Source organism: Staurois parvus, unplaced genomic scaffold (genome assembly GCF_062004578.1).
Source record: "Staurois parvus isolate SC_StPar_1 unplaced genomic scaffold, SC_StPar_1.0 ptg000131l, whole genome shotgun sequence".
NCBI lineage: Eukaryota > Metazoa > Chordata > Amphibia > Anura > Ranidae > Staurois > Staurois parvus.
In genome coordinates this window covers 7,902,218-7,929,752 of record NW_028317927.1, presented here as the reverse complement: position 1 = coordinate 7,929,752, position 27,535 = coordinate 7,902,218, and the positions used below count along the sequence as shown (strand labels likewise).

General features: G+C 42.2%; 1 long non-coding RNA gene across 1 annotated transcript; it reads right to left on the bottom strand.

Annotated features, from left to right (window-relative positions):
- Window positions 1-662: 662 nt before the first annotated feature.
- On the bottom strand, window positions 663-26,952 carry LOC149466362 (uncharacterized). Its single transcript, XR_016312087.1, has 2 exons — window positions 26,576-26,952; window positions 663-743 (listed from the first exon to the last, which is right to left on the bottom strand). It is a non-coding gene; the product is annotated as an uncharacterized LOC149466362 (long non-coding RNA).
- Between the last annotated feature and the right edge of the window lie 583 nt (window positions 26,953-27,535).

Sequence of the window (27,535 nt, the reverse complement as noted above, 5' to 3'; positions counted from 1 at the left end):
TTTTTTTTAAATCCCTGCATTGTATATATTGTAGTTGATCCAGAGATGATTTTGTTTTGTCATAAAAGGTATAAAGTGTGCCCAGTTAGAAATGTTTCAGCATTCTTGTGTTCCAGAGAACTATAGATGCAACCAGGTAACAGAAAGCTTATACTACAACTGAATGCTTCTGTATGGCAGTCTAAACAAGTACCAAATCCATTTACAATGTGATGCACAATGTTTTATAAAACAGACAAAAACTTTCTTCCCTGTCTGAGCCAGATCATCCTTCATTGGTGTCTCACATGTTCTCACTCACAGACACTGCAGATCACAGTGAGAGGGTTTCAGCAACAGACGCAGCTCTGTTCATCTAAAATGCACATGTCAGGGCTAGGTATGGTCAGCTGCTGATTGATAAGCTACAAACTTGTGATTCAGCAATGAAAATGCTGATAGCCACCACTTTTACAACACCTTCTTTACAACAGCTTCCAGGAAGCTGTATCAGGTGGACTTCATTGACAGTGTTAACATTTTGTGTGAGACTTTACAGGGGTACTAACATAAAAAAGTAAATGCAGATTCACTTATAATAAATGCTGCAGCACATTTTTGGGGGGAAGCTCTAAAGTTCTACTTTAAGACATGATCTGTGGATAAGACACAAAAGCCTAAAACAAAGGCAATAAAATTTAATAGGATGGTGCCCCCTTGGCTCATCAGTTAACTTCATTGCTTCATTGGTTCTTTTTTGAAGCCTGTAAAACATAAAATAATTAATATTAAATCATACAGAAACTATATGCCTGTTTAACATATACTCGTTATCAAGTATCAACTATTGAAATCTGTCGATTGGGCACAAAGTACACTTCAAAAGCCTGCATATGTTTAAAATTATAACATTTATGAACATTTAAATAGTTCATATACTCATACCTGTACAATAAAATAAATTGGTTGATAAATGCTAAATACAGGTGTGATTATTCAAGCATCTGCCTTACATCACCTTTTTTTAAAATAAGATATGTATTATGGCTAGAATTAATACTGGATTTCAAGCTTTGGAACTTAACTGAAAAGTTGCCCCTTACATAAATATTTATTTTATATATTCTCCCTTTTTACTGAAATTGGAGCACCATACATAGATTCATTTACATTTAACAGTGACACCTGCTTTTTCTGAGATTCCTTCAGGCATCCCCTGGATAGTAGATAGCAAGTGTATGTAAGACATTCTCATAGACATTCTGCAATTATTTACTTTCATCTTTTTTGGAGCTACTTATCTCCCTGAGAAAAGAAGCATTGTGAGATATTCAGCATCCAGAAATTATATAGAGACACATACAGCCTTAATACATACACAGTATACACAAAACTGTACTATAGTGAGCCTGAAAACAGTAAAACCAGCCTATTACAACTGGTTAATTACAGAGATTATATATATATATATATATATATATATATATATATATATATATATATATATATATATTTCTGTGCAAATGTTTTACCCTAGGTTCACACTTATGTGGATTTCAGTGTGTTTTCCAGTTTGCAGAAATGCACTACAGTCTATTTAACATGATTTCCTATGGATCTAGTTCACATCTAAGTGTTTTGAGCTAGTGCGTTTTTTGGAAAGGGTCAGGGCCTTTTTTCCCGCAGCAGATTGCTTTTTGCATGTAAGTCTTCAGTGGAGCTGCACCAAAAATGCAAGGGTTGCATTTTTGCCACGTTTTGCATTTCTTTTTTTGTTTTAGAAATAGAAAAGTTTGACAGTTCTGTTTATGTACTGTGACTTTGCTGCAACTTTACACTCTCTGGCACTCAAGTAGCATCAAAGTCACAACAAAGTAGTGCAGGAACCTTTACAGTTGTGGCCAAAATTATTCAACCCCCACTGAAATTGAGTGTTTTGGCCAGTTTGACATTGCTTTTGATCATTCAGTCATCTTGCTTACATTTACATTAAAGAGGCACTTGTAGGTCAGACAAATATAACATAACAGTTATAATGAAATAACCACAAATGTCTTTTCTGTGCTCACAGCATTATCAGTTTTATTCAACCCCCAAGTGACATTCAATCTTAGTACTTAGTACAGCATCCTTTTACAGTTATAACAGCTTTTAAACGTGAAGCATAGCTTGACACAAGTGTCTTGCAGCGATCTACGGGTATCTTCGCCCATTCTTCATGGGCAAAGGCCTCCAGTTCAGTCACATTCTTAGGCTTGCGCACTGCAACTGCTTTCTTTAAGTCCCACCAGAGGTTCTCAATCGGATTTAAGTCTGGTGACTGCGATGGCCACTCCAAAATGTTCCAGCCTTTCCTCTGCAACCATGCTCTAGTGGACTTGGAGGTATGCTTGGGATCATTGTCCTGTTGAAAGGTCCAACGTCTCCCAAGCCTCAGGTGTGTGACGGACTGCATCACGTTTCCATCCAATATCTCCTGGTACTGAAGAGAATTCATGGTACCTTGCACACGCTGAAGCTTCCCTGTACCTGCAGAAGCAAAACAGCCCCAAAGCATGATTGACCCTCCACCATGCTTCACAGTAGGCAAGGTGTTCTTTTCATCATAGGCCTTGTTCTTCCTCCTCCAAACATAGCGTTGATCCATGGGCCCAAACAGTTCTAATTTTGTTTCATCAGTCCACAGAACACTATCCCACAACTTTTGTGGTTTGTCCACATGGCTTTTGGCATACTGCAGTCGACTCTTCTTATTCTTTGGAGACAGCAAGGGGGTACGCCTGGGAGTTCTGGCACGGAGGCCTTCATTACGCAGTGTGCGTCTTATTGTCTGGGCTGAAACTTCTGTACCCACATCTGACAAATCTTTTCTCAGTTCCTCAGCAGTCACACGGGGACTTCTCTCCACTCTACGCTTCAGGTAGCGCACAGCAGTCGAAGTCAGCATCTTCTTTCTGCCACGACCAGGTAGCGTTTCAACAGTGCCCTTTGCCTTGAATTTGCGAATGATGCTTCCTAAGGTGTCTCTTGGTATGTTTAACATCTTTGCAATCTTCTTATAGCCATTGCCCTTCCTGTGAAGAGAAATCACCTCTTCTCTTGTCTTCCTGGACCATTCTCTTGCCTTCACCATGTTTGTAACCACACCAGTAAATGTCTAGAAGGAGCTGAGTATCACAGTCATTTTAAAGCTGCCTAATTGGTGCTTATTATGCTTGATTGCTGCTCGGTGACATCCACAGGTGTTTTCAATACCTGATGGAAAGCACCTGTATGAACCTCTGTTCTTCAGAGTGGTAGTCTTTAAGGGGTTGAATAATTGTGGCAATGAAGAAACCACATAAGAACCATTTACTACTGTATTACATAAACAATTGATGTCATTTTAGTTGCATTTGGGTAGTTACAACGTCCTTGTAGGATTTGATTCTGAATACAATTCCAAATGTACACTATAGTCCCTAAACCCCTTTACAGCATTGGGGGTTGAATAATTTTGGCCACAACTGTATGTGACCAAAGTTACATATTAGGATTAAGCTTAAGGGTTAGGGTTAATGGCTAGGGTTACGGTTAAACGTTAGGGTTACCAATAGCGTTAGCAGTAATTGTTAGAGTTTAAACACTAACCCAAACAAATATTGTTAGCCCTAACCCTAATGATTACTGCCAACCCTATTGCTAATGCAAACTCTAACCCTAACCCTAGCCCTTAAACCTAAAACTTTGGTAACATAAAGGTTCCTGCACTACTTTGATGCAACTTTGACGCTACTTTGGTGCTACTTGAGTGCCAGAGAGTGTAAAGTCACATCAAAGTTGCATCAAAGTCACATCAAAGTCGCACTGCATGAAGAGAACTGCCATTCAACTGCAATAAAAAAACAAAAGGCAAAATTCAACAAAACACACTGCAAAACAAGCAGGAAAAACACATCAAACACAACCTGCATAGATGTGAACCAAGCCTTACGCAGGTGTGAAGAATGCTTTAAATATATATATATTTAAATAGTTTATTTTTATAAAAGAATCTAAATCAAATCAATATTTGTTGTGACTACCTATCAATTCTTACACTTAGAGGGTTATTTACTAATACTGGAGCGTGCAAAATCTGGTGCAGCTATGCATAGAAACCAATCAGTTTCCAGATTTCATTGCAAAAGCTTAATTGAACAAACTGAAGTTTGAAGCTGATTGACTACCATGCACAGATTCTGAGTGCGCCAGTTTTAGTAGATCTACCCCTTAGAGTCAGTTGTATGATTAACCAATTTTACAAGTGCTAATAATCATCAATTCATATGCTGCTTGAAACACAATCAATAACCGAAACAGAAACAGATGTGTAGGAGGGTGAGGAACAGTCAAACTCTGCTAATGACGTGAGGTTGTGGAAGACAGTTTATTGTGACAGGTCATATACCATGGCAAGACTGAGCAAAGCAACAAGTCACAAGGTAGTTATACTGCATCAGCAAGGTCTCTCCCAGGCAAATATTACCAAATAGACTGGGTTTTCAAGATGTGCTGTTCAGAATTTTTTGAAGAAGCACAAAGAAACAGTCAATGTGGAGGACCATAAATGCAGTGGTCGGCCAAGGAAATTTCATGCAGCAGATGAAAGAAACATCATGCATACCCCATTCCCTTCAACACCAGAAAATGTCCACCAGTATCATCAGCAAAAAACTGGCAGCAAACCAGTGGGGTCCAGGTATACCCATCTACTGCAGAAGGTGCATTGCGGTGTCCAGTTCATTACAGAGTACAGTGCATTGTGTTGTCCAGTGCGTTACAGTGTGCAGTGCATTGCAGTGTCCAGTGTGTTACAGTGTACAGTGCGGTGTCCAGTGAATTACAGAGTACAGTGCATTGTGTTGTCCAGTTCATTACAGTGCATTGCAGTATCCAGTGCATTGCAGTGTACAATGCATTGCGGTGTCCAGTGCGTTACAGAGTACAGTGCATTGTGTTGTCCAGTGCGTTACAGTGTGCAGTGCATTGTGGTGTCCAGTGCATTAAAGTTTACAATGCATTGCGATGTTGAGTGCGTTACAGAGTACAGTGCATTGTGGTGTCCAGTGTGTTAGTGTACAGTGCATTGTGGTGTCTGATGCATTACAGTGTACAATGCATTGCGGTGTCCAGTGCGTTACAGAGTACAGTGCATTGTGTTGTCCAGTGCGTTACAGTGTGCAGTGCATGGTGGTGTCCAGTGCATTACAGTTTACAATGCATTGCGGTGTTAAGTGCATTACAGAGTACAGTGCATGGCGGTGTCCAGTGTGTTAGTGTACAATGCATTGCGGTATCCAGTGCGTTACAGTGCATTGCAGTGTCCAGTGCTTTACAGTGCAGTGTGGTGTCCAGTGCATTACAGAGTACAGTGCATTGTGTTGTACAGTGCGTTACCGAGTACATTGCAGTGTGTTGTCCAGTGCGTTACAGTGTGCAGTGCATGGTGATGTCCAGTGCGTTACATTTTACAATGCATTGCGATGTTAAGTGCGTTACAGAGTACAGTGCATTGCGGTGTCCAGTGCGTTAGTGTACAATGCATTGTGGTATCCAGTGCGTTACAGTGTACAATGCATTGCGGTGTCCAGTGTGTTACAGTGTACAGTGCAGTGCGGTGTCCAGTGCATTACAGAGTACAGTGCATTGCGGTGTCCAGTGCGTTAGTGTACAATGCATTGTGGTATCCAGTGCGTTACAGTGTACAGTGCAGTGCGGTGTCCAGTGCATTACAGAGTACAGTGCATTACAGTGTACAGTGCAGTGCGGTGTCCAGTGCGTTACAGAGTACAGTGCATTGTGGTGTCCAGAGCGTTACAGTGTACAGTGCATTGCGATGTCCAGTGCGTTACAGTGTACAGTGCAGTGCGGTGTCCAGTGCATTACAGAGTACAGTGCATTGCGATGTCCAGTGCGTTACAGTGTACAGTGCATTTTAAATATTGTATTGTTTTTTCCTGTCTTTTTGCACTACAAATAAGTTATATGCGGTGTGCATAGGAATTTGTTCATATTTTTTTCAAACTATAGTCCGGCCCCCCAACACTGTGAATGTCCCTTAACTGGCCCCCTGTTTAAAAAGTTTGAGGACCCCCACTTTAGATACAGAAACCAAATCTATAGACTGTGTTTTTTTGGTCTGTGCTGAGCAAAATAGAAACATTCATACACTGATTACATGCATTGGCAGATGTGGTCGTGCGAAATATCTTCCTTGCTGCCTATTCAGTGTCTTAGCACACATTAATTTTAGAAGGGAACAAAGCTGGGTAGGAAATGGATAAATGACGCTAGACATCCCCAATCAGGGAAAAAGGGGTGGGCTCTATGTGACTTGCTGAGGCTTCCAATGCACACTGGGAGAAGCTCACAGTGTGCAGAGACATCAGACTAAGCCTCATCAGTATAGGAGATAAGCCTATACAAATGTGCAAGACTAAAGGTATGGTTGGAGTTCACCTTTTCAGAAGAGAAATAGAGGGGAATTTTTAAAGTGATGGCAATGTTTAATGGCAACTGTCAGAATGTCCCCAATGAAGATATGCCCAACTATTAATACCTGATAGAGGTTCTAACACTTCCACACTTCAAAAAAAACTTTGACTAAAGCAGGAGTTTAAATTTATGAATATGATACCCATACAACCATACACAGGAATGGTATTGACATACAAGAACAGCATGTTTTTCTATGTATATCTAATTGCACATACATCAAGTGCCTTCATGTACAGGAAGGGATGTTCCCAGTTGCTGGAGGAACACCCATCCAGGATGGCAATATTAATACAAACAGAATAATTAAGTGTTAGGTCAGTGGATCTCATCTTCCAAATTTAAGGTACAATGAATTAGGATGAAGTGTAACAAAGTGGTCCTGATTCTGATTTATTAAAGTGGAAAATGTAATTAAAATAACATCTATCCTGCCAGGGATCACTTTACCTCGCTACACAACACTTCAAAATATACTAAATTAGGCCTAATCTAATGTTAATAGGATTTACTGAGGGTGCTATATGCTCACAAATAGTAGATAACAAAAAGTTTTAAGCAGTGTTCCACTGTCACCAAAAAATGGGTAACCCCTCTGCTGTGCTCTTATGCAAAACTTAGAAGGATCCAAACAGTGCTGGAGGTGCATGCCACACAGATAAAGTAATTTCTGGACTGCTATTACAGAACTCTATAACAGCTGATAAATAGTGAAGAGCTATATGTTCGGGTCGAGTAATGGTAAGGGCGTTCGGCAGGTTGTAAGGGCTCACCGGGCACTTGCCCGGTGGGTCAGGGCCATCTGGATAGGAGGGGCGGCCGGGCGGCACATAGAGGAACCGGACTGTGCATTTCTTGGTTCCTCTATGTGCCGCCTGGCTGTCCCTCCTATCTATCTCCTGCATGCCATGGGCTCCTTTATGCTGCCCCCATGGCCACCCCCCTCATCTTCTGCAGCACTGCACCTATGCCCCCCCCCCCTGCAGCTGCTGCCGGGGAAGTGTCAGGATAGACAGTTCCCAGTGCTGACAGTTCCCCTCCCACCACAGACAGGAGAGGAGAGAGAAAGCTGGTTCTACCCCTCCTCCTCCCGCCCTCTCCTCCTGTGTCTGCTCCGCCCACACTCCCCACCAGCCTTGTGTTTTCTCTCTCCCTTTCTTCTTTCTTTCTCTCTTTCTTTCTTTCTTGCTCTCTCTCTCCATTCTTTCTTTCACACATTCTTTGTTTCCCTCCTTCCTTCCTTCCTTCTCTCGCTCCTGCTTTCCCTCCTTCCTTTTTTCCCTCCTTCCTTCTTTCTCTCCTTCCTTCTTTCCCTCCTACCTTCTCTACCTCCTTCCTTCTTTCCCTCCTACCTTCTCTACCTCCTTCCTTCTTTCCCTCCTTCCTTCTATCTCCCCTTCCTTAATTCCCTCTTGCTTTCCTTCCTTCCTTCTTTCTCTCCTTTCCCCTTCCTTACTTCCTTATTTCCCTATTTCATGCCCTCCTTCTCACTTTCCCTCCTTCTTTCCCTTCTTCCTTCTGTCATTCCTGCTTTCTCTCCTTCCTTCCTTCCTTCCTTCTTTCCCTCCTTCTTTCTTTCCCTCCTTCCTTCTTTCCCTCTTTCTTTCCCTCCTTCCTTCTTTCCCTCTTTCTTTCCCTCCTTCCTTCTTTCCCTCTTTCTTTACCTCCCTCCATCTTTCTCTCCTTCCTTCTTTCCCTCCTTCCTTCTCTCACTCCTGCTTTCCCTCTTTCCTTCTTTCCCTCCTTCTTTCTTTCTCTCCTTCCTTCTTTCCCTCCTACCTTCTCTACCTCCTTCCTTCTTTCCCTCCTACCTTCTCTACCTCCTTCCTTCTTTCCCTCCTTCCTTCTATCTCCCCTTCCTTAATTCCCTCTTGCTTTCCTTCCTTCCTTCTTTCTCTCCTTTCCCCTTCCTTACTTCCTTATTTCCCTATTTCATGCCCTCCTTCTCACTTTCCCTCCTTCTTTCCCTTCTTCCTTCTGTCATTCCTGCTTTCTCTCCTTCCTTCCTTCCTTCTTTCCCTCCTTCTTTCTTTCCCTCCTTCCTTCTTTCCCTCTTTCTTTCCCTCCTTCCTTCTTTCCCTCTTTCTTTCCCTCCTTCCTTCTTTCCCTCTTTCTTTACCTCCCTCCATCTTTCTCTCCTTCCTTCTTTCCCTCCTTCCTTCTCTCACTCCTGCTTTCCCTCTTTCCTTCTTTCCCTCCTTCTTTCTTTCTCTCCTTCCTTCTTTCCCTCCTACCTTCTCTACCTCCTTCCTTCTTTCCCTCCTTCCTTCTATCTCTCCTTCCTTAATTCCCTCCTGCTTTCCCTCCTTCCTTATTTCCCTCCCTCCTTCCCTTCCCTTCCCTTCCCTTCCCTTCCCTTCCCTTCCTTCCTTCCTTCCTTCCTTCCTTCCTTCCTTCCTTCCTTCTTTCTCTCCTTTCCCCTTCCCTACTTCCTTCTTTCCCTATTTCATTCCCTCCTTCCATCTTTCCCTCCTTCCTTCCTTCTTTCCCTCCTTCTTTCTTTCTCTCCTTTCTTATTTCCCTTCTTCTTCTTTTGCTCCTTCTTTCTTTCTTTCTTACCTTCTCTCCATCTTTCCTTTTTTCCATCCTTCCTTCTATCTCTCCTTCCTTCATTCCCTGCCGCTTTCCTTCCTTCCTTCTTTCCCTCTTTCTTTCCCTCCTTCATTTTTTCCCTGCTTCCATCTTTCCCTCCTTCCTTCTTTTGCTCTTTCTTTCCCTCCTTTCTCCCTGCTTCCTTCTTTCCCTCCTTTCTTCTTTCCCTCTTTCTTTCTCTCCTTCCTCCTTTCCCTCCTTTCTTCTTTCCCTCCTTCCCTCATTCCTTCCTTCTTTCATTCCCTACTTCCTTCTTTTCCTCCTTCCATCTTTCCCTCCTTCCATCTTTCCCTCCTTCCTTCTTTCGTTCTCTCCTTCCTTCTTTCCCTCCTACCTTCTCTCCCTTCTTTCTCTCCTTCCTCCTTTCCTTCCTTCCTCCTTTTCTTCCTTCCTATTTTCCCTCCTTCCTTCTTTCCCTCCTTCTTTCCTTCTCTCCTTTCTTATTTCCCTCCTTCCTTCCTTCCTTCTTTCTCTCTTACCTTCTCTCCCTCTTTCATTCTTTACATCCTTCCCTCTTTCCCTCCTTCCTTCTATCTCTCTTTCCTTCATTCCTTCCTGCTTTCCCTCATTCTTTCCTTCATTCCTTCTTTTTCTCCTTCCTTCTTTCTTTCTCTCCTTTCTTATTTTTCTCCTTTCTTATTTCCCTCCTTCCTTCTTTCCCTCCTTCCTTCTTTTTCTCTTACCTTCTCTCCCTCCTTCATTCTTTACATCCTTCCTTTTCCCTCCTGCTTTCCCTCCATCTTTCCTTCCTTCCTACCCAACTTCCTTCTTTCCCTCCTTCCTTCTTTCGCTCTTTCTTTCCCTCCTATCTTCTTTCCCTCTTTTTTTTCTCTCCTTCCTGCTTTCCATCCTTCCTTCTTTCCCTATTTCCCTCCTGCCCTCCTTCCCTCCTTCTTTCATTCCATCCTTCCTTCTTTCCCTTCTTCCTTCTTTCCCTCCTTCATTGATTCCCTCCTTTCTTTCCCTCCTTCTTTGTTTCCCACCTCCCTTTTACCTCTCCTGTGTTCCTTCCTTCTTTCTTTCCCTCCTTCCCTCTTTCCCTCCTTCTTTATTTTCCTTCTTCCATCTTTCCCTCCTTCCTTCTGTCCCTCCTTTCTTCTTTCCCTCCTTTCTTTCTCTCCTTCCTTATTTCCCTCTTTCCTTCTTTCCCTCCTTCCTTGTTTCCCACCTACCTTTTCTCTCCTTCCCTATTTTTCCCTCCTTCCTTTTTCCCTCCTTCCTTCTGTCCTTTCTTCTTTCTTTTACTCCATCCTTCTTTCTCCCCTTCCTTCTTTCTTTCCCTTTTTCCCTCTTTTATTCATTCCCTCCTGCTTTCCCTCCTTCCTTCTCTCCCTCCTTCTTTCTTTCCTTCCATCTTTCCCTCCTTCTTCCTTCTTTTCCCCCTTTCCTCCTTCCTTCTTTCACTCTTTCTTTCCCTCCTTCTTTGCCTGCTTCCTTCTTTCCCTCCTTCCTTCTTTCCCTCTTTCTTTCTCTTCTTCCTGATTTCCCTCCTTCCCTCCATCATTCTTTCTTTCCCTCATTACTTCTTTCTTTCCCTCCTTCCTTCTTTATTTCTCTCTTTATTTCCCTCCTTCCTTCTTTCCTGCCTTCTTTCTTTCCCTCCTTCTTTCTTTCCCTCCTTCCTTCTTTCCCTCCTTTTTTGTTGCCTTCTTTCCTTCTCTCACTCCTGCTTTCCCTCTTGCCTTATTTCCCTTTTTCTTTCTTTCCCTCCTTCCTTCTTTACTTCCTTCTTTCTTTCCCTCCTTCCATCCTTCCCTCTTTGTTTCCCTCTTTCCTTCTTTCCTTCCTTCCTTCTTTCCCTCCTTCTTTATTTATCTCCTTCCTTCTTTCCCTCCTACATTCTCTCCCTCCTTCCTTCTTTCCCTACTTAATTATTTCCCTCTTTCTTTCCTTCTGCTTTCCCTCCCTCCTTCTTTCTCTCCTTCCTTCTTTCCTTCCTTCCTTCTTTCCCTCCTTCCTTCTTTCTTTCCCTCCTTCTTTACCTCCTTTCTTCTTTCCCTCCTTTTTCTCTCTCCTTCCTCCTTTCCCTCCTTCCTTCTTTTCCTCATTTCCTTCCTTTTTTCTCTTCTTCTTTCTTTCCCTCCTTCCTTCTTTCCTCCCTTCTTTATCTCCTTCTTTATTTCCCTCGTTCTTTTTTCCGTCCTTTTTACTTTCCCTCCTTTGTTACCTTCCTTCCTTCTTTCACTCCTTCCCTCCTTTCTTTTCTCACTCCTGCTTTCCCTCCTTCTTTTTTTCCCTCCTTCCATCTTTCCCTCCTTTCTTTTTTCCCTCCTTCTTTCTCTCATTCCTTCTTTCCATCCTACCTTCTCCCTCTTTCCTTCTATCTCGCCTTTCTTCATTCCCTCATGCTTTCTCAGCTTCCTTCTTTCCTCGCTTTCTTCTTTCCCTCCTTTCCTCTTTCTTTCCCTCCTTCCTTCTTTCCTCCCTTCTTTCTTTCCCTCCTTCCTTCTTTCCCTCCTTCCTTCTCTCACTCCTGCTTTCCCTCCTTCTTTCTTTCCCTCCGTCCTTATTTACACCCTTATTTCTTCCCTCCTTCCTTTTTTCTTTCTTTCTTTCTCTTTCTTTCTTTCTTTCTTTCTTTCTTTCTTTCTTTCTTTCTTTCTTTCTTTCTTTCTTTCTCTCTCTTTCTTTCTTCCCCCCCTTCTTCTTTCTCTTTTTCTTTCTCTTTTTCTTTCTTTCTATACTTCTCTTTTTCTTTCTTTCTGTAAAATATTGTAAAAAAATAATAAAATAAAAAATTGTAAAAAATGAAATAAAAATAAAAACCTACTGACACTAGTGGTGGAACTATTAGGGTTGCAAAGGTCGCTCCGGCAACCGGACCTTGAGGTTCCGCCACCGGGCTCCGAGAAAAGGATCCCAGGGCTTGGGGCTGCTCACTCCAAAATACTGGCCTATTTTTTGTCCCTGTTCGGGTCTGCACAAGTGAGACTGCACCTGACCGCCCCCTTGTGGCAGCATCACAGAAATTAAGAATTGTGATCCTGGAGCAGCTGTCAGTTGACAGGAGCCAGTGTAGAGAGCGGAGCATTTTTTCTTTTCTTTTTTTGGGTTGGAGAACGCAGTGGACATTGTGATTGACATTGGATCTACTTTGGGTGCCATTTTTAAATTTTTTGTTTTTAATAAAGGACTTGTCAAAGACTGTCTACTGTCATTTTTTACGCTACACGTTTTATTTTGTGAATGAGTAGCAGTACCATGTACCCCATACTCCTTCACATGGGGGGGGTGGGATAAGACCCCCACAACCACCAGCCTTGGTTGTGGGGAAGAGGCCCTTGTCCCCATTAACATGGGGACAAGGTGCTTGGGGGGGGAGCCCCCCTGCCCCAAAGCACTCCCCCATGTTGAGGGCATGTGGCCTGGTATGGTTCAGGAGGGGTGGTTGCTCGCTCGTCCCCCCCTTTCCTGAACTGCCGGGCTACATGCTCGGATAAGGGTCTGGTATGGATTTTGGGGGGGACCCCCAACAATTCTTTTTTTAAATTTGGTGTGGGGGTTCTCCTCAAATCACAGAACCAGGGCTGATATTGGATGGTGTGCCCACACCCTTTCCAGGGCCATGAGCTAGCAGAGTGGCATAGTGTGGCTGTAGCTAAAACATTCAACATTCCAGCACCCAGCACAAGTTCTAGCCTGGCACTGTCAGGCAGAGTGATCTCCTGCCTAACAGTACCTCTGTAGTTCCAGTGCTTAACTTATTCGACCTGGCTGAGCAGTGGTTTTGTACTTGAAATGGCTCCTTGTGTTCACCACTCACCACTTGGAAGCTTTTAGAAAAAATGCTAAGGCATGCTGTTAGCGTTACTATCAATATCTAACTGGTTGGGGGAAGTACAGGAACTTCAAGAGCTACATAAATCAGAAGATTGTACTTGTCTTAGAGTCCATAAAAGCTTCCCCAACTTAAATGACCCAACTATTGTTAGCCATGCAATGAAATACAGTGTTAATAGAAGTGTGTATATGTGTTCATGCATAAACACATGCATATACAGTACATGTTTAATGGCGAGTGGTGTCTACTGTTTTAATTATTGTTTATGGTAGATTTGATAGTTGTGCATAAAATAGGAGCCTCGGCCGTAATATGTGTTCCTGTTCTAGTTTGCCTGCAGCAAAGATCACTCAGCAAAGCTTTCAAGTTACAACTGAAGTGGCCTCTCTGTTTCATTCTGTAAACATACAATGTAATACATATGTGCACTGTGTTCACATAGAGGCTGTTCATTCCTTTTTATCAGCTAATTTTCTCTTTCAGCCCTGAGCTGCAACACAGAATTCCGTGAAATAATCTTTCTTGAAATTCCTATACTACTACAGGTCATGTAAACAGGACCTGGGGGTTTACATGGAAGTCACTTGACCAGTTTGTACACTTGCTTGCTTTAAGCTTTTAAAATAATATATATCATATAGTTAACTCAGAGCCCTGCACAAGTAGAAGCTTTGTTAATTGGGTTCATTAATTAAACCAGTTAATACTTGCTTTATAAGGCACGAAAGTAACGAAACTAGCGGCCCCACATAGTATTTCAGTGACCACTTGGGACAGTGGGTTGAACACTAGACAAAGCACAGAGGAAGCAGTGTGGAAGTTAACCAGCTATCTGGCAGCCGGCCCTATCCCCTCTACTCTACTAAGGATAACAGTGCAGAACATACTGTCAGTACCACTAGTGTGCAAATGAACAATGCAGCTGTTATAGCACACTGACAAGAAGGAAGGCTGTGACAGAAAGAGCATACGTGACTTCACTGAGATCAGAAAGAGCTTAGCTTACTGAAATTGGAACTGATCCATGGAATACCACAGCATGAAAGGCTAACGTGTTGGCTGTAGTATGCCTAAACAAATAACTCTGGTAACATAGTTACATAGTTTCTGTAGAAAAAAACAAGTATATGAAGACTAACATTTAAACAACATCACAAACGGCATTTCGTAGCTTACATACATCGGTGAGTACATGGTCGTTGACAGACGACATGTCTGTCAACGACCATGTACTCACCGATGTATGTAAGCTACGAAATGCCGTAGTGCCCACCCTGTGCCCACCCAATCATCAAAGCATGTCAATTATATTGGTCCAACATGTGTCCTCATATTCCTTTCCCCTTCCAAAAAGGGGTTTCGAACAATAAAAAAAAATCAGATACCAGAGCCTACAGTATTTAGTTTTCAACCACATTGTTTGGGTAACTTGCTTTTTGCTGCCTCATCGGCTTTACATTTTTAGATGGAGAACTAGTTTCCCATTGTTGATATTTTTTCAATCTGTAGATGTTTTCTATGTATAAGAAAGTAGCAGTGATGTTAGCTCTGTATATGTCCTGTTCCCACCTGCACAGATTATCATAGTTTATTTTACAACACCTCCATCCCTCGGCAAAGTTGAAAACTAAGTTTAGTTCAGTGTGATGAATTTAGAAATGTGCTGGGACTTGTTAACTCTGGTTTACATGTACCTGTTTTTATGTGTAGTCATCTGATTAGTGACTATTATGGTCTTATAAAGGCATTTTGTATATATGGCACCTTTCGCACGGACTATCAGGTGCACTTGCCAGTTTTTCAGGCGGACCTGATCAGGGTTCCTTAAGCAATGGGCAACATCTGACAACTGTGTAATCACTGACATGAATGATGCCTGATGTTTTTAGCTGTAAGGGGGGCATTCTTTCCAATGACTCCCAATGTAAGGAGCGTTCTTCTCAGTGACTACCGTATTAATGTACCTTGAGCTGTATATATAGTAATTAGCTGAGGTTCCCTGAGACTAGACATGTGCTATTTATTTTGTTATGGATCAAAATTTGTACATCCGAATCTCTGAATTAACAAATCCAAAATAAATTATAACGAAAAACAACAAATTAATTTGTATTAATTTGTTTCATTCATTTGTGACTTTGGAGGGTTTTGTAACTTCAATAATATTGTCACAATCTGTGTTGTTATGACCAAAGTCAAGCAAAACATCAAAGTGGCAAACAAGTTGCGTCATAATTGCAAGCAAGTGGCATCGAAGTCCCATTAAAATTGCAAGCAAATTGTATTGAAGTTGCAAGCAAGTCGCAGAAATAACATAGTGATATTATGAATAAATCCAAATCTTCCAAAATAACTTCTGAAAAATATGAATCAATTTGGAACAACGAATATACAAAACTAATCTGAATACACAATATGTATTTCAAACGCATATCATTCTAACAACAAGTATGATGAAACGTAATGATTGACCTAACGAATACATTTGAAACAAAACACATTTTTTCCTCATGTGCATTTCTACCTGAGACCACAAAGTTATTTCAAAGATTCTTCCATGTTAAAAGGTTGAGAAAGGCTAGTTTATTTTTTTGTGTAAAATATACTTTATCAGCATGTTCTCTAATGTTTTAAGATTTAGTAACATTTTTGACCTATGATGTTAAAGTTGTTTTTTTTTTTATCTATTTAATAAGGCAGCACAAAAAACAATAATGCAGGTCAACTAAGCAACTGATCAGATTTCAGTTTCTTGTGGTTATACCAGTGAAGAATTAAACATGCCTACAGCCCTCATTTCTTCCAGATTGAGGAGTGTTTACATGTTTGTAATATCCTCCTTGGCTAATACTCCCTGGGTGAACCTGAGCAAGAGAAAGTTGACAGTCCAGAATGAATTTTCCTAGCTGGTCACTATTTATTCTCCTTGGACATTCTGTGCCTGAAATGCTACCCCATACTCCATGGGCACCAAAATGGAAGTCTGTCCCATGTCCCATGCTTGTAGAATGATCATTGATTAGGCAGCCACAGTGCTCATGCATAGCCGTACACCATCTAATCTTTGTATGCAGATAGGAAGTTCTGATGTAGCTGTTCTAGGTCAGTGCAGTATTAAAGCCTGAGGGTCAATTTGACAACCATAAAACTAAAATGGAGCTCTCTGTATTTCCCTTAGCTCAGGTTTACTTCCATCATTATGTAATGGTATATGTAATATTACATGGATTTTTGCCTGTTGCAAATTCTGTTCAACCACTCCTGTGATTCACACAATCATATGACTATTATTACAATTTGCATCATATTATATTGACTATTGCAGCTTTATGTGCAGGGGCAGACTGACCATTTGGGAACTTGAGCACTGCCCAAGGGCCCGGGGTCAGTAGGGGGCCCCATGAGATGTCCCTGGTACCTTTCATAGGCTTTTTGGGTGTGGTTTGAGTGTGGGCTAGGACACAGGGGCCCCATGATCCCCTGTTGCCCGGGGGCCCCATGAGTTGTCAGTCCGCCCCTGTTTAAGTGTTATCTGCCTGATCCTTAACATTGAAATGTAATCATTACACTACTGAGGTTTCCTGCCTTCCCATAAATCCTCCCCCCATTGATCAGTGCCTGAAACATGTTATAATGGAAAAACTTCACAATGCAATACAGCCTACAGCCTGATTGACCCAGCTTGCATAACCTCCCAGTGATTTGTGTTGAGCTGGAAACTGTGGGAGGATCAAACAAAAATATAAAAATTCCATTGAAGACACAACTGTACTCTCTCCATAACAGATTGCTCTAGTTGTGATACAATAAAATGTAACTCTATGTTAACCACTTTTCCTCCTGAGGATTTACCCCCCTTCCTGACCAGGCCATTTTTTGTGTTATGGCGCTGCGTTACTTAAACTGACAATTGGGCGGTCATGCAATGCTGCACCCAAATTAATTTACGTACTTTTTTTCCTGTGAATTGAGCTTTCTTTTGGTGGTATTTGATCACCTCTGTGTTTTTTATTTTTTGCACTATAAAAAAAAGACTGACAATTTTGAGAATAAAACAATATTTTTGACTTTTTGCTATTAAACATGTCCAGTAAAAAGATTTTAAAAATCAAATTTTGTCATAAATTTAGGCCAAAATGTATTCTGCGACATGTCTTTGCTAATAAAAATCCCAATGCATGTAAATTAATTGGTTTACATGAAAGTTATAGCGTTTACAAATGGCGGTATAGATCCTGGAATTTTTTTATTTTTTAAAATTTATACTAGTAATGGCAGTGATCAGCAAATTATAGCAGGACTGTGGTGGGCATTCTGACACTGGGGGGAACTGACTTGGTGCAACTGACATAAAGAGTGACACCAATAGAGTGATCAGTGCTAAAAAAACCACTGACATTGTACTAATGGAACTGGGCAGGAAGGGGTTAACATGAGGGGCGATCAAAGAGTTAACTGTTTGCTGTGTGCTGTTTCACTGTAAGCTGTGTCCATGTGCTTCACTGTAAGCACACTGCTTGTGTTGGCTGTGCTCTGCACAGCCATCCAATGCAGTGTGCAGGAGCTGACAGGGAGGAGAACTGTTTTGTTTACAAACAGTTCTCCTCCCCATCGTAGATGCTCTGCAATCACCAGGCGATGGTGAGTAATCACCGGGCAGGACCCAGTGATTGACAGTCATAGCAGAGAATAGTGGTGTGGGTAGGGCGCTACCCAGAAATTCAAAATCACGTATACATACCTGATTTTGCACACCCATGCCACCCTGTAGCAGTATATCTGCTATAGGGCGTTTGGGAAGAGGTTAAACAAATATTTTGTCAAAATTCAAGAGGCACATGCATTTTAACTTCAGTCTTGGTCTCCTATGTGTATTTCTTCCAGATCTGTGCTGTAATCAAGCATGAAATAACTCCTGCACTTGGCCTCTGTTTAGGTGTTTCCTAAAATAAGGACCATAAAAGTCATTGATTCTTTTTCAACTCATGCAGGGAGATGGGTCTATCTGGTCTGGTATCCATCCCTCTGTAGTTCTCTGTCAGCAGCCTTTAGCAGGAGGAACCAGCCACATCTCTGCTCTCTGCAAAGGCTACATGCAGCCCAGTGATAATGTTACTGCTACTTTTAAAAAGTAATACCTGGGTTGCAAAGCTATTTGGTGCACTCAAAGTTTACATTATTGTTTCTGATCATTTCAGTTAAATACATTTTGCTTGGAGTTCAGTTTTAAAACAGATCTGAACACAATTTTTAAAATCTCATAAAGGCTTTAACATGTTAACCTAATTTAAAAAATATGCAGCTATCATTAAAATAATGCCTGCTACTCTTGCCTTGAAGATTTGTTCAGCCACTTGCTGTTATAGGATGAGTCCTTTTTGTGCTTCTTCATTGTCACCCTATCATATACTCCCCTAATGGAGAATACAAGCAGTGGTGCAGACACATTTGAAGGCAGATAAAGTTCTCACCCCACCCATCACCCCATCTTACTATGAAGATATTTGTTCAGCCACTTGCTGTTATAGGGTAAGAACAGTCTCCTTTTTCTGCTTCTGCATTGTCACCTTGTCATATACTCCCCTAATGGAGAATACAAGCAGTGGTGCGGACATATTTGAAGGCAGATACAGTTCTCACCCCATCCAGCAGGTGGCTCCTTGCCACTATGCAGATGGAGGGGAGACTCCGAGGAATATTGTTCCTCTGAAGCCTCCATAACCGTTACAGGGGGAGTAGCTATCCATTTGGGTGCTGTGATCCCTGGTGACCTTCTGAGGCCATCTTGGTTGAGCGCCCCTTTTAAATAGGGGACCCTGTTGGGATTTACGCACATTTGCAAGTGGACAGTGTAGGGAGAGGAATCCTGTTTGACAGGGGCGGAAGAATTAGTGATAGTGAGAGGTTCAAGTGTGAGGAGGGTCAGAGTAGGAGATACCGCTGCAAGAGCCACATAGCCACTGGTATCAAGAACCACTACAACAACCTGCTCAAGTGGCAGACTACCTATGTCAGCCATCCTACCAGTCAGTCAGCCCTCCAGTAGATGCTATCCTGATAATGTAGACCTTGTTTGTACTGTGACCTACTGTGCCTGGGGATATAGTGCTACATATATGTGATAAAGGGCTGCAATTACCAGGTACCAGCAACCCTAGCTACATTGCCTCATCACTCCTATGCCATTAAGTGCTGTGATAGCACCCCACCGGGAAAAGTCCTGTGCCTGTGAAGAGTGGTAAGTGTTAGCCTGTTACTGCATGTGATACTGCGACCGTTGCTGCAAGTGTTCCTGTACATGTGCCTTCCAGTTTTCTACACCTGACGCCATAAGTATTACTACTAATGCTAGCTTCTGTGCTCTGCAAGCAATCTTGTTATTCTTTAACCTGCATTCCTTTAAATACAATAACTGTTAACCCTTTATGGACTGCTTCCCTAATTTGGGCACCCTACTGCTGGCTCCACCAGTAAACGTAACATAGGAATATAAAGTAGGGTGCAGCGCTAAAACTCTAAATAACCACATATGTAAAGGTTCCATATGTCAAACACATAAATAAAACATATCAATATATAAATAAAGTGACTCGTGACAAAGTGCAAAATATGTCATTCAAAATTGAGGTGACTCAGTGGTATCATAAAAATCTGCCACTGTATAGTGACCAATAGTGCTTTATAGTGCTAAAAATTGTCCAAGTATAGGTACATGGAAGATCTGATAATCTTCAGTTATTGGTGTTCTATCCAGTATTATGGTGATGTGACCAATGGTATAAAGACTGAGCACTCACCAGATGCGCAATCAATAAGCTACAGGAGCTACAGGAGAAGAGTGATAGAGGCATTATTGACAGCGGAGTGAGCAGTGAAGGGGAATACCTGACCAGACCATATTCATCCTTAAAGGGGCCTCCAGTTCATCTACTGAGAGCATTGTCTCTAAATGCGCTTATTGATTGCGCATCTGGTGAGTGCGCAGTCTTTATACCATTGGTCACATCACCATAAAACTGGATAGAACACCAATAAATGAAGATTATCAGATCTTCCATGCACCTATACTTGGACAATTTTTTGCACTATAAAACACTATTGGCCACTATTGGTCACTATACTGTGACAGATTTTTATGATACCACTGAGTCACCTCAATTTTGAATGACATATTTTGCACTTTGTCACGAGTCACTTTATTTATATATTTATATGTTTTATTTATGTGTTTGACATATGGAACCTTTACATATGTGGTTATTTAGAGTTTTAGCACTGCACCCTACTTTATATTGATGCTTTGGAGGTTATTTGGTACCTTTTGGTGTTTCAGCAGCTTATTGGACTTTTAGCGTTCACTTACTCTCTTTGTAACATAGGAATGGTCTTCAATTATCACTGTCAGGGAACCTGCTCTGACCAATGACTGGAAGCTAATCCTGGAGCAAATGCATATAGACAGGAAGAGGCTGAGAGGTGCAACAAAGGATGAAAAAAGTGAAAATAGAATTTTAAAAATAATCATAAAAAATTAAAAAAACAACAACATGTTAATTCTTTAGGATACATAACGCTTCATTAAAAAAAATGCTGTCCAGTTAGATTATAGATTTACTTAGAATTACTGAAGAGATGGGTTTAATAATTAAAGAGCACAATGTGCAAGCAGCAAGGTGCAAAATGTAGTAAACCATATGAACTAATCAAAATTATTAATTGCTATATGTTAGTGAATTTTCACACACAGCGAAATGAACAGTGAATGATGTTGTTATGGAAAACTGTACATGAATATTGCTCACTGCATTGCTTTATAAGTCTTAAACCTTGTATACAAACGGTCAGAGAGCCCGTACCCATATTTCGTGGACACTTCATTTCATGTCCATAGCAGGTCAGGCCTGTCAGAAATACATTTCCGGCAGCCCACACTCAGCTCTTCTAAACAGCACACAGAAACACTTTATGAAAAAGACTGGGCAATGCGGTATTTGTGTAAGTCCAGCAGTCCCTTTCATAGCAGAAGGCAAACAAACAAAAGGGAAAATGTTACAAATGTGTGGAAAATGGAGCCAGCTGTAGAAATAAGGAGCAAACGTAATCAGCCAGCTTGAGCTGTACAAAAAGACTTCTAAGGTAACAGACATCCTAAGGGAAGAGGCCTCTCTGCTCTTTAGGAATTAGTCAGCCTTAAGCTATTTCAACTACAAAAGTAGGAGTTGCATAGGACCTCTATTTAAAGTATTAAAACATATTTTCTCTCTTGGAATGTCTAGAGAAGGCTTAACTCTTTGGCTGTTGAAGAAGCTATATTGCAACTGGACATCAGAATATTTTTATGCTTGTGCAGGCATTTACTAAACTAATCATAAGCAAAAGAGAGAAACTATAAAAAAACTATACAGTATTTTACCTACACCAACCAAATTCTATCCTATTTTTAAAGTTAGAAAAACAAACATTTTACTGATCACTATGGGCAAAATAAATGCTTTTCCTTTATACTATGGTGTGAAAAAGAGCGATACAATAATTTACAGGTTGATTTTTAGACATACAGTATGCATTTCGTTTTGTAACGAATAGGTTTTCGGAAGAAAATTAGATTTTCAGAGTTTCTGATGTATACGAATCTACAAATGGACAAAAGTTATAACAAAATTAACTAATGCATTTGCTTCATTTTGTTTCATTCAGATGATGTCACATGATGCGATAGTAGTTCGCGTCCAGGGGGAAATTAAGTCACTTTTTTAATTTGTTTTGATATTTCTGATTCGAGTAAATTTGTGATTTAAATTGAATTTGTAATTGTCACAGTCAGTCAGTTCAGTTCCACAGTCAAATGCAATTCTCAGGTTTGAAAAATTCAGGGCTACAGTATTTATATTATTTATAAATATAAAGTGCAGCGCTATAATTGTGATAAAAATTAAAGAAATGAAATAAAAATGAATAATAAATCAAAATATATAAAAAAAGGAAAATAAGTCCCAAATTATTTGCATTATTTATTCTGTTGCAGCCAAAAATATTGAATAGTTTAGATATATGAATAACTAATCCATCCGAAATATCGAAGCCAAAAACAAATATATAGCAATCTTTCGAAGAAAATTGCCACATTTTTAGAATCCACCCCGACCAACAAATATACAAAACGAATGCTGAAGATACGGAACAAATTCCGAAAACGAATCATTTCAACATAACGAATACAACAAAACAAAATTCTTCAATGAACGAATGCAACCAATGAAACGAAAATTTCTTGTGTGCACGTCTATTGATTTTAACTTGAGCAACATAAACACTTTTTATAGTAAAATTTTAACTTTGGTAGGGTAGCCTCCATAGACTTGTAGTCTCTCACCCCCAGCCCCCCTACAAGTTTTATCCATACCTATACCCTATCCAGTGAGGACGTTTTGACTAGAAAGCACAGCTACATGTTAAAATCTTCCCTGGCTGGACCTGTACATGCTCAGTGCATTCTCATTCATTCCCATGCTCCATATGAATGACTGAGAGTGCAAAGCACTTTTGCCTGCTAGCCCATGTGCAGTGTATGCCATAACCAAGGCATGACTGGTGATAACTGTCACAGTTGGCCCTCAAATGGCTGGTGTCATAGCTGATTACATGCCCAGCACCATGGCAACTGCATCTAACTGAGGGCTAACATGGCACCATCCTTGGTGGATAGAAGATTACAATGGTTAAGTTCTGCTTCAATAAGCAATAAAAGTAGATTATTTATTTCAGGTACTTATATAGCGCTGTCAGTTTACGCAGCACTTTACATATATATATTGTACATTTACATCAGTCCCTAACCCTCAAGGGGTGTACAATCTAAGGTCCCTAACTCACATTCATACATACACATATTAGGGCCAATTTAGACAGGAGCCAATTAACCTACCAGCATGTCTTTGAGTGTGGGAGGAAACCAGAGCACCCGGAGGAAACCCACACAGGCAGAACATGCAAACTCCATGCAGGAGGCGTCATAGTCGGGAATCAAACCCATGACCCATTTACTGCAAGGCAGACGTGCTAACCACTAAGCCACTGTGCCGCCCGAGATTATTATTATTATTATTATAATATTATTATTATTATTATTATTATACAGGATTTGTATAGCACCAACAGTTTGTGCAGCGCTTTACAATGTGAAAGCAAACAGTACAGTTACAATACAATTGAATACAGGGGGAGCTAGAGGGCCCTGCTTAAGGCTAGGTTCACACTAATGCAGGTTGCGTTTGAGCCGTTTCTGCATTGCGTTATGCATTTTTGTACTTGCGTTTTTGCTGCATTTTGCATTTTTGTTTTTGTTCTTCTTTTTCTTGTTGCTAGGTAGATTTAAAATGCAAAACGCATCAAAAACGCAATACATGATTTTTTGCAGCGTTTCCATTGAAGTCTATAGAAACAATAAAGCAACTTTTTGAGTTCAAAAAAGTCCCTGACCCTTTCCAAAAAACGCACAGGGTGAAAACACACAAGTTTGAACATGTCCCATAGGAAATTATGTTAAACGGACTGTACTGTGTTTCTGCAAAACGCTGCAGAAAAAGCTCAGGTGTGAACCTAGCGTCCAACACTGATCCCTTGTGATGTCCTGGTAAAGACATTTGGTCTCAACTTAGATATAATTTCCCAATCTACCTAGCAGGTGCTGTTTTAAATATATCCATGTCCAGTATAAAGATTTTGCACAATACATTTTTATCCCAAGAACCATTTACAAAATATTAAGATAGCAGCAAGGGCGGACTGACAACTCATGGGGCCCCTGGGCAATAGGAGATCATGGGGCCCCCTGTCCCCCCCCAATCCACACACTTTAGTGGTGCATTTTGTAATATAAACTAAAGGATTGTTAAAGACCTTGGGCACCTATGCGCGCTGCAGCAAACAGTGGGTGTGGCAAAATTTAATTTACAGAAGGGAGGGGCTTATGGGGCATAGTTAAACAAAACCCAGGCTTACCTGTATCTATATAATGTGCTTTGATTGCTGTTCCACAAGCAAGAGTCCCCCAGACACATATAAACCTCAGCACAATACAAAAAAGAAGACTGTTCCATTACGTATAATTTTGTTCACACTGAAAATAGAGAGCTAACACTTTATTTGAGCCTACCTTAACTGCCGCCCTCCTGCCATATAAGGAAACGAGGGGTGCAAGGCGGTTCTCTTGTTCAGGGAGGACGTCAAATGACGTCCTCCCTCTCTAACCGTGCGTGCAGCGTGGAGATCGGTGGTGCGCTGTGTCCCTGGGACACAGAGAATCACCGATCAACGGAAAGAGCCAAAGACGTCGGTTCTGTCATGTGATCAGCTGTGCCCAATCACAGCTGATCGCATGTAAATTATGAAATGCCGGTTATCAGCATTTCTCTTCTCACAAGCTGTCATGCTGACAGCTTGTGAGAAGAGGAGAGCCGGTATTTGGCATTCCTCAGAGGGGACATGTACACTGATCATAAGAGCACTGATGATCAGTGTGCCCTGATGATCAGTGTAGGCCCAGCAGTGCCACCTGTCATTGCCCATCAATGCCACCTGTCAGTGCCCATCAATGTCACCTGCCAGTGCCCATCAGTGCCACATCAATGCCACATATCAGTGCCTACCAGTGCACATCAATGCCACATATCAGTACCCATCTGAGCTACCTTTCAGTGCCACCTATCAGTGCCAGTCAGTACCACCTCTCAATGCCAGTCAGTGCCGCCTATCAGTGCTGCCAATCAGTGCCACAACTCAGTGCTGCCTATCAGTGCGACCTATCAGTGCCAGTCAGTGCCCCCTATTAGTGCCATATATGAGTGCTGCCTTTCAGTGCCCATCAGTGATGCCTATGATTGCCCATCACTGCAGCCTCATTAGCGCACATCAGTGAAGGAGAAAAATCACTTATTTACAAAACTTTATAACAGAACCTAAGAAAAAACTTTTTTTTCCCTAATTTTCAGTTGTTTTTGGTTTGTTTAGCAAAAAAATAAAAAACCCAGAGGTGATTAAATACCACCAAAAGAAAGCTCTATCTGTCTCAAAAAAGGATAAAAATGTCATATGGGTACAGTTTTGCATGACCGCACAATTGTCATTCAAAGTGCGACAGCTCTGAAAGCTGGAAATTGGCCTGGGCAGGAAGGGGGTATAAGTGCCCTGTAGGCAAGTGGTTAAAGAAGAACTTCATTAAAATAGTCAGGGACTGCTCAGCACCCTGCAACTGTTGAGGCAGTGAAAACTATGTAATGTACAATACAGCAATACAGTGTATATTAGGGATGCACCAATACTGTTTTTTTATTGGCAAGTACAAATACCGATACTTTCAGTCAAGTACTCACCGATACCGAGTACCAATACTTTGCGGTGCAATTTGCGTTAATAGATGCAATAGATGTTAATAGGTGAAAATACTGCCAATACTTGAAACCGATACCTTGTGGTGTGATTTGCATTAATGGGTGCAAATTGCACTGCAAAGAATAGCTCCTGTGTAAACCCAGACTTGTCACAGCCCAAATTCACACAGGAGCGGAGCAGGAAACTTGAGTGTCACTGTTAGGAGAGGAGAGAAAGTGGCAGGGATTTGACTCTCCTAACAGTGACAACTTGGGTTGTGACAAGCCTGGATTCACACGGGAGCTATTCTTTGCAGTGCAATTTGCATCCATTAATGCAAATCACACCACAAAGTATCGGTTTCAAGTATTGGCAGTATTTTCACGAGTACGAGTACTCATGAAAATACTCAGTATCGGCATCAATAGTGATACTAGTATCAGTGCATCCATAGTGTATATAGTGTAGGAGTCTGTAAGTCGGAGTGCAGAGGACTGGGTCAAGAGTATGTAATGCATGATAGAGGTTGGGAGCACACAATAAAAAGTGTGCAGGAGTGAGTGTTGTGCAACACAGTGTAGGGGGCAGGAGAGTACAAAATGCTCCCCTCAAGCAATACTTCTCCTCTCTTTCATCAAAAGTTCCCACTCCTTCCCCTCCAAAAAATAAATCCAGCACTAATTTAAATACTCATCCCTCCCAGCAAAAATCCACTCCTCATTTTCACCTCCCAACATAAATCTGCCTCACAACTACTCCAAACTCCCCTTTCTAGTACAAATTCTCTTCCCCTCCAAATATCTCCCCCCCAACAAAACTCCTCCTTTCCCCCAATATCCCCTCGAAAAAATTATCTTCCCTCCAAAACCCCCTCCTAGCACAAATACTGTCGCCATAACCTAAATTCGTCATCCCAGCATAAATTGTCCACCCAGCATATATCCTTTTCCCCTCCCCAAATCTCCCACAGTGTACTCCCCCCATGTAAATCCCCCCTCGGTGTAATTCCCCCCAGTCTATTCCCCTATGTAAATTGCCCCCAGTGTACTCCCATCAGTGTAATTACTCCCCCACAGAGTAATCCCCTGCCGTGGGAGGTGAATTAGCCGAGCCATGTGGCAGAAATTGTTCTGCAGGATACTGGGAATGAGGCCCCCTACTGGCCCCAGACCCTTGGGCAGTGCCCAAACGGTCAGTCTGCCCCCAGCCTGTCCTGATTCCCCTTCGCAGTATAATCTCATTATCCACTGTCTGATCCCATTAAACCCATCATCATCACAGTAGGTAGGTAGCTCAGCTGTGAGTAGATCAGTGGGCGTACTCACTGGCTTTGCTCACCTTGGATCTCTGCAGCTTCCGCACCATGCCCAGGTCCACAGCCTTGACAGTATGGAACAGCTCCTGGTCCTTCTTCATCCTCAGGGCTACACTTCTGGGGGGAAGGATGATCCTGAGCACTGAAGATAAGGCAGATTCTGGCAGAGCTCCACTGGTCCTCACATCCCCAGGATTCTCCTCTTGCTGAGGAGAAAGCACACCTGGGGATGATCACCATCCTTGGGAGCCAAGCTGGGCTGGGGGGGGAGGCAGCGGGGTGAGCCTGGGAAGAGGAGTGCTGGCTGTGAGATTACACTGAGCAGCCAGGAATGGAGGGAAGGAAAGTGCAGTGATCATCCCCCCACTGGTCTCATGATCCTGCCTCCCCTTCCCCTGCCTAAGCCATATGCTGCACAGGAGAGAGAGAGAGATGCAGAGAGGGGGAGGGAGAGAGAGAAAGAGAAGAGAGAGAGAGAAAGGGGGAGGGAGAGAGAGGGGGGGGTGGAGAGATGGGGGAGAGAGAGAAGAGGAGAGAGAGGGAGAGAGGGAGAGAGAGAGTGAAAGAAGGAGAGGGGAGGAGACAGGGGGAGAGGGGGGGAGAGAGAGCAGGAGTGGAGGAAGAGAGAGAGGGGGAGAGGGGGGTAGGGAGGAGAGAGGGAGGGGGGAGATAGAGAGGGGGAGGGAGGGGGGAAGAGGGGGGGGGAGAGGGGGAGACAGAGGAGACAGACGGGGGGGAGGGAGGGAGAAAGAGAGAGAGGGGAAGAGAGAGGGGGGGAGGAGAGAGAGGTGAGGGAGAGAGGGAGAGGGAGGGGGGAGAGGGGGGAGAGAGAGGGGGAGAGAGACAGAGAGAGAGGGGGAGAGAGAGGCTAGAGAGAGAGCGGAGAGAGAGGGGGAAGGGAGAGAGGGTGAGGTAGGGGGAGAGAGGAGAAAGAGAGGGGGGGAGAGAGGGGGAGGGGGAGAGAGAGAGGGAGGGAGAAGGAG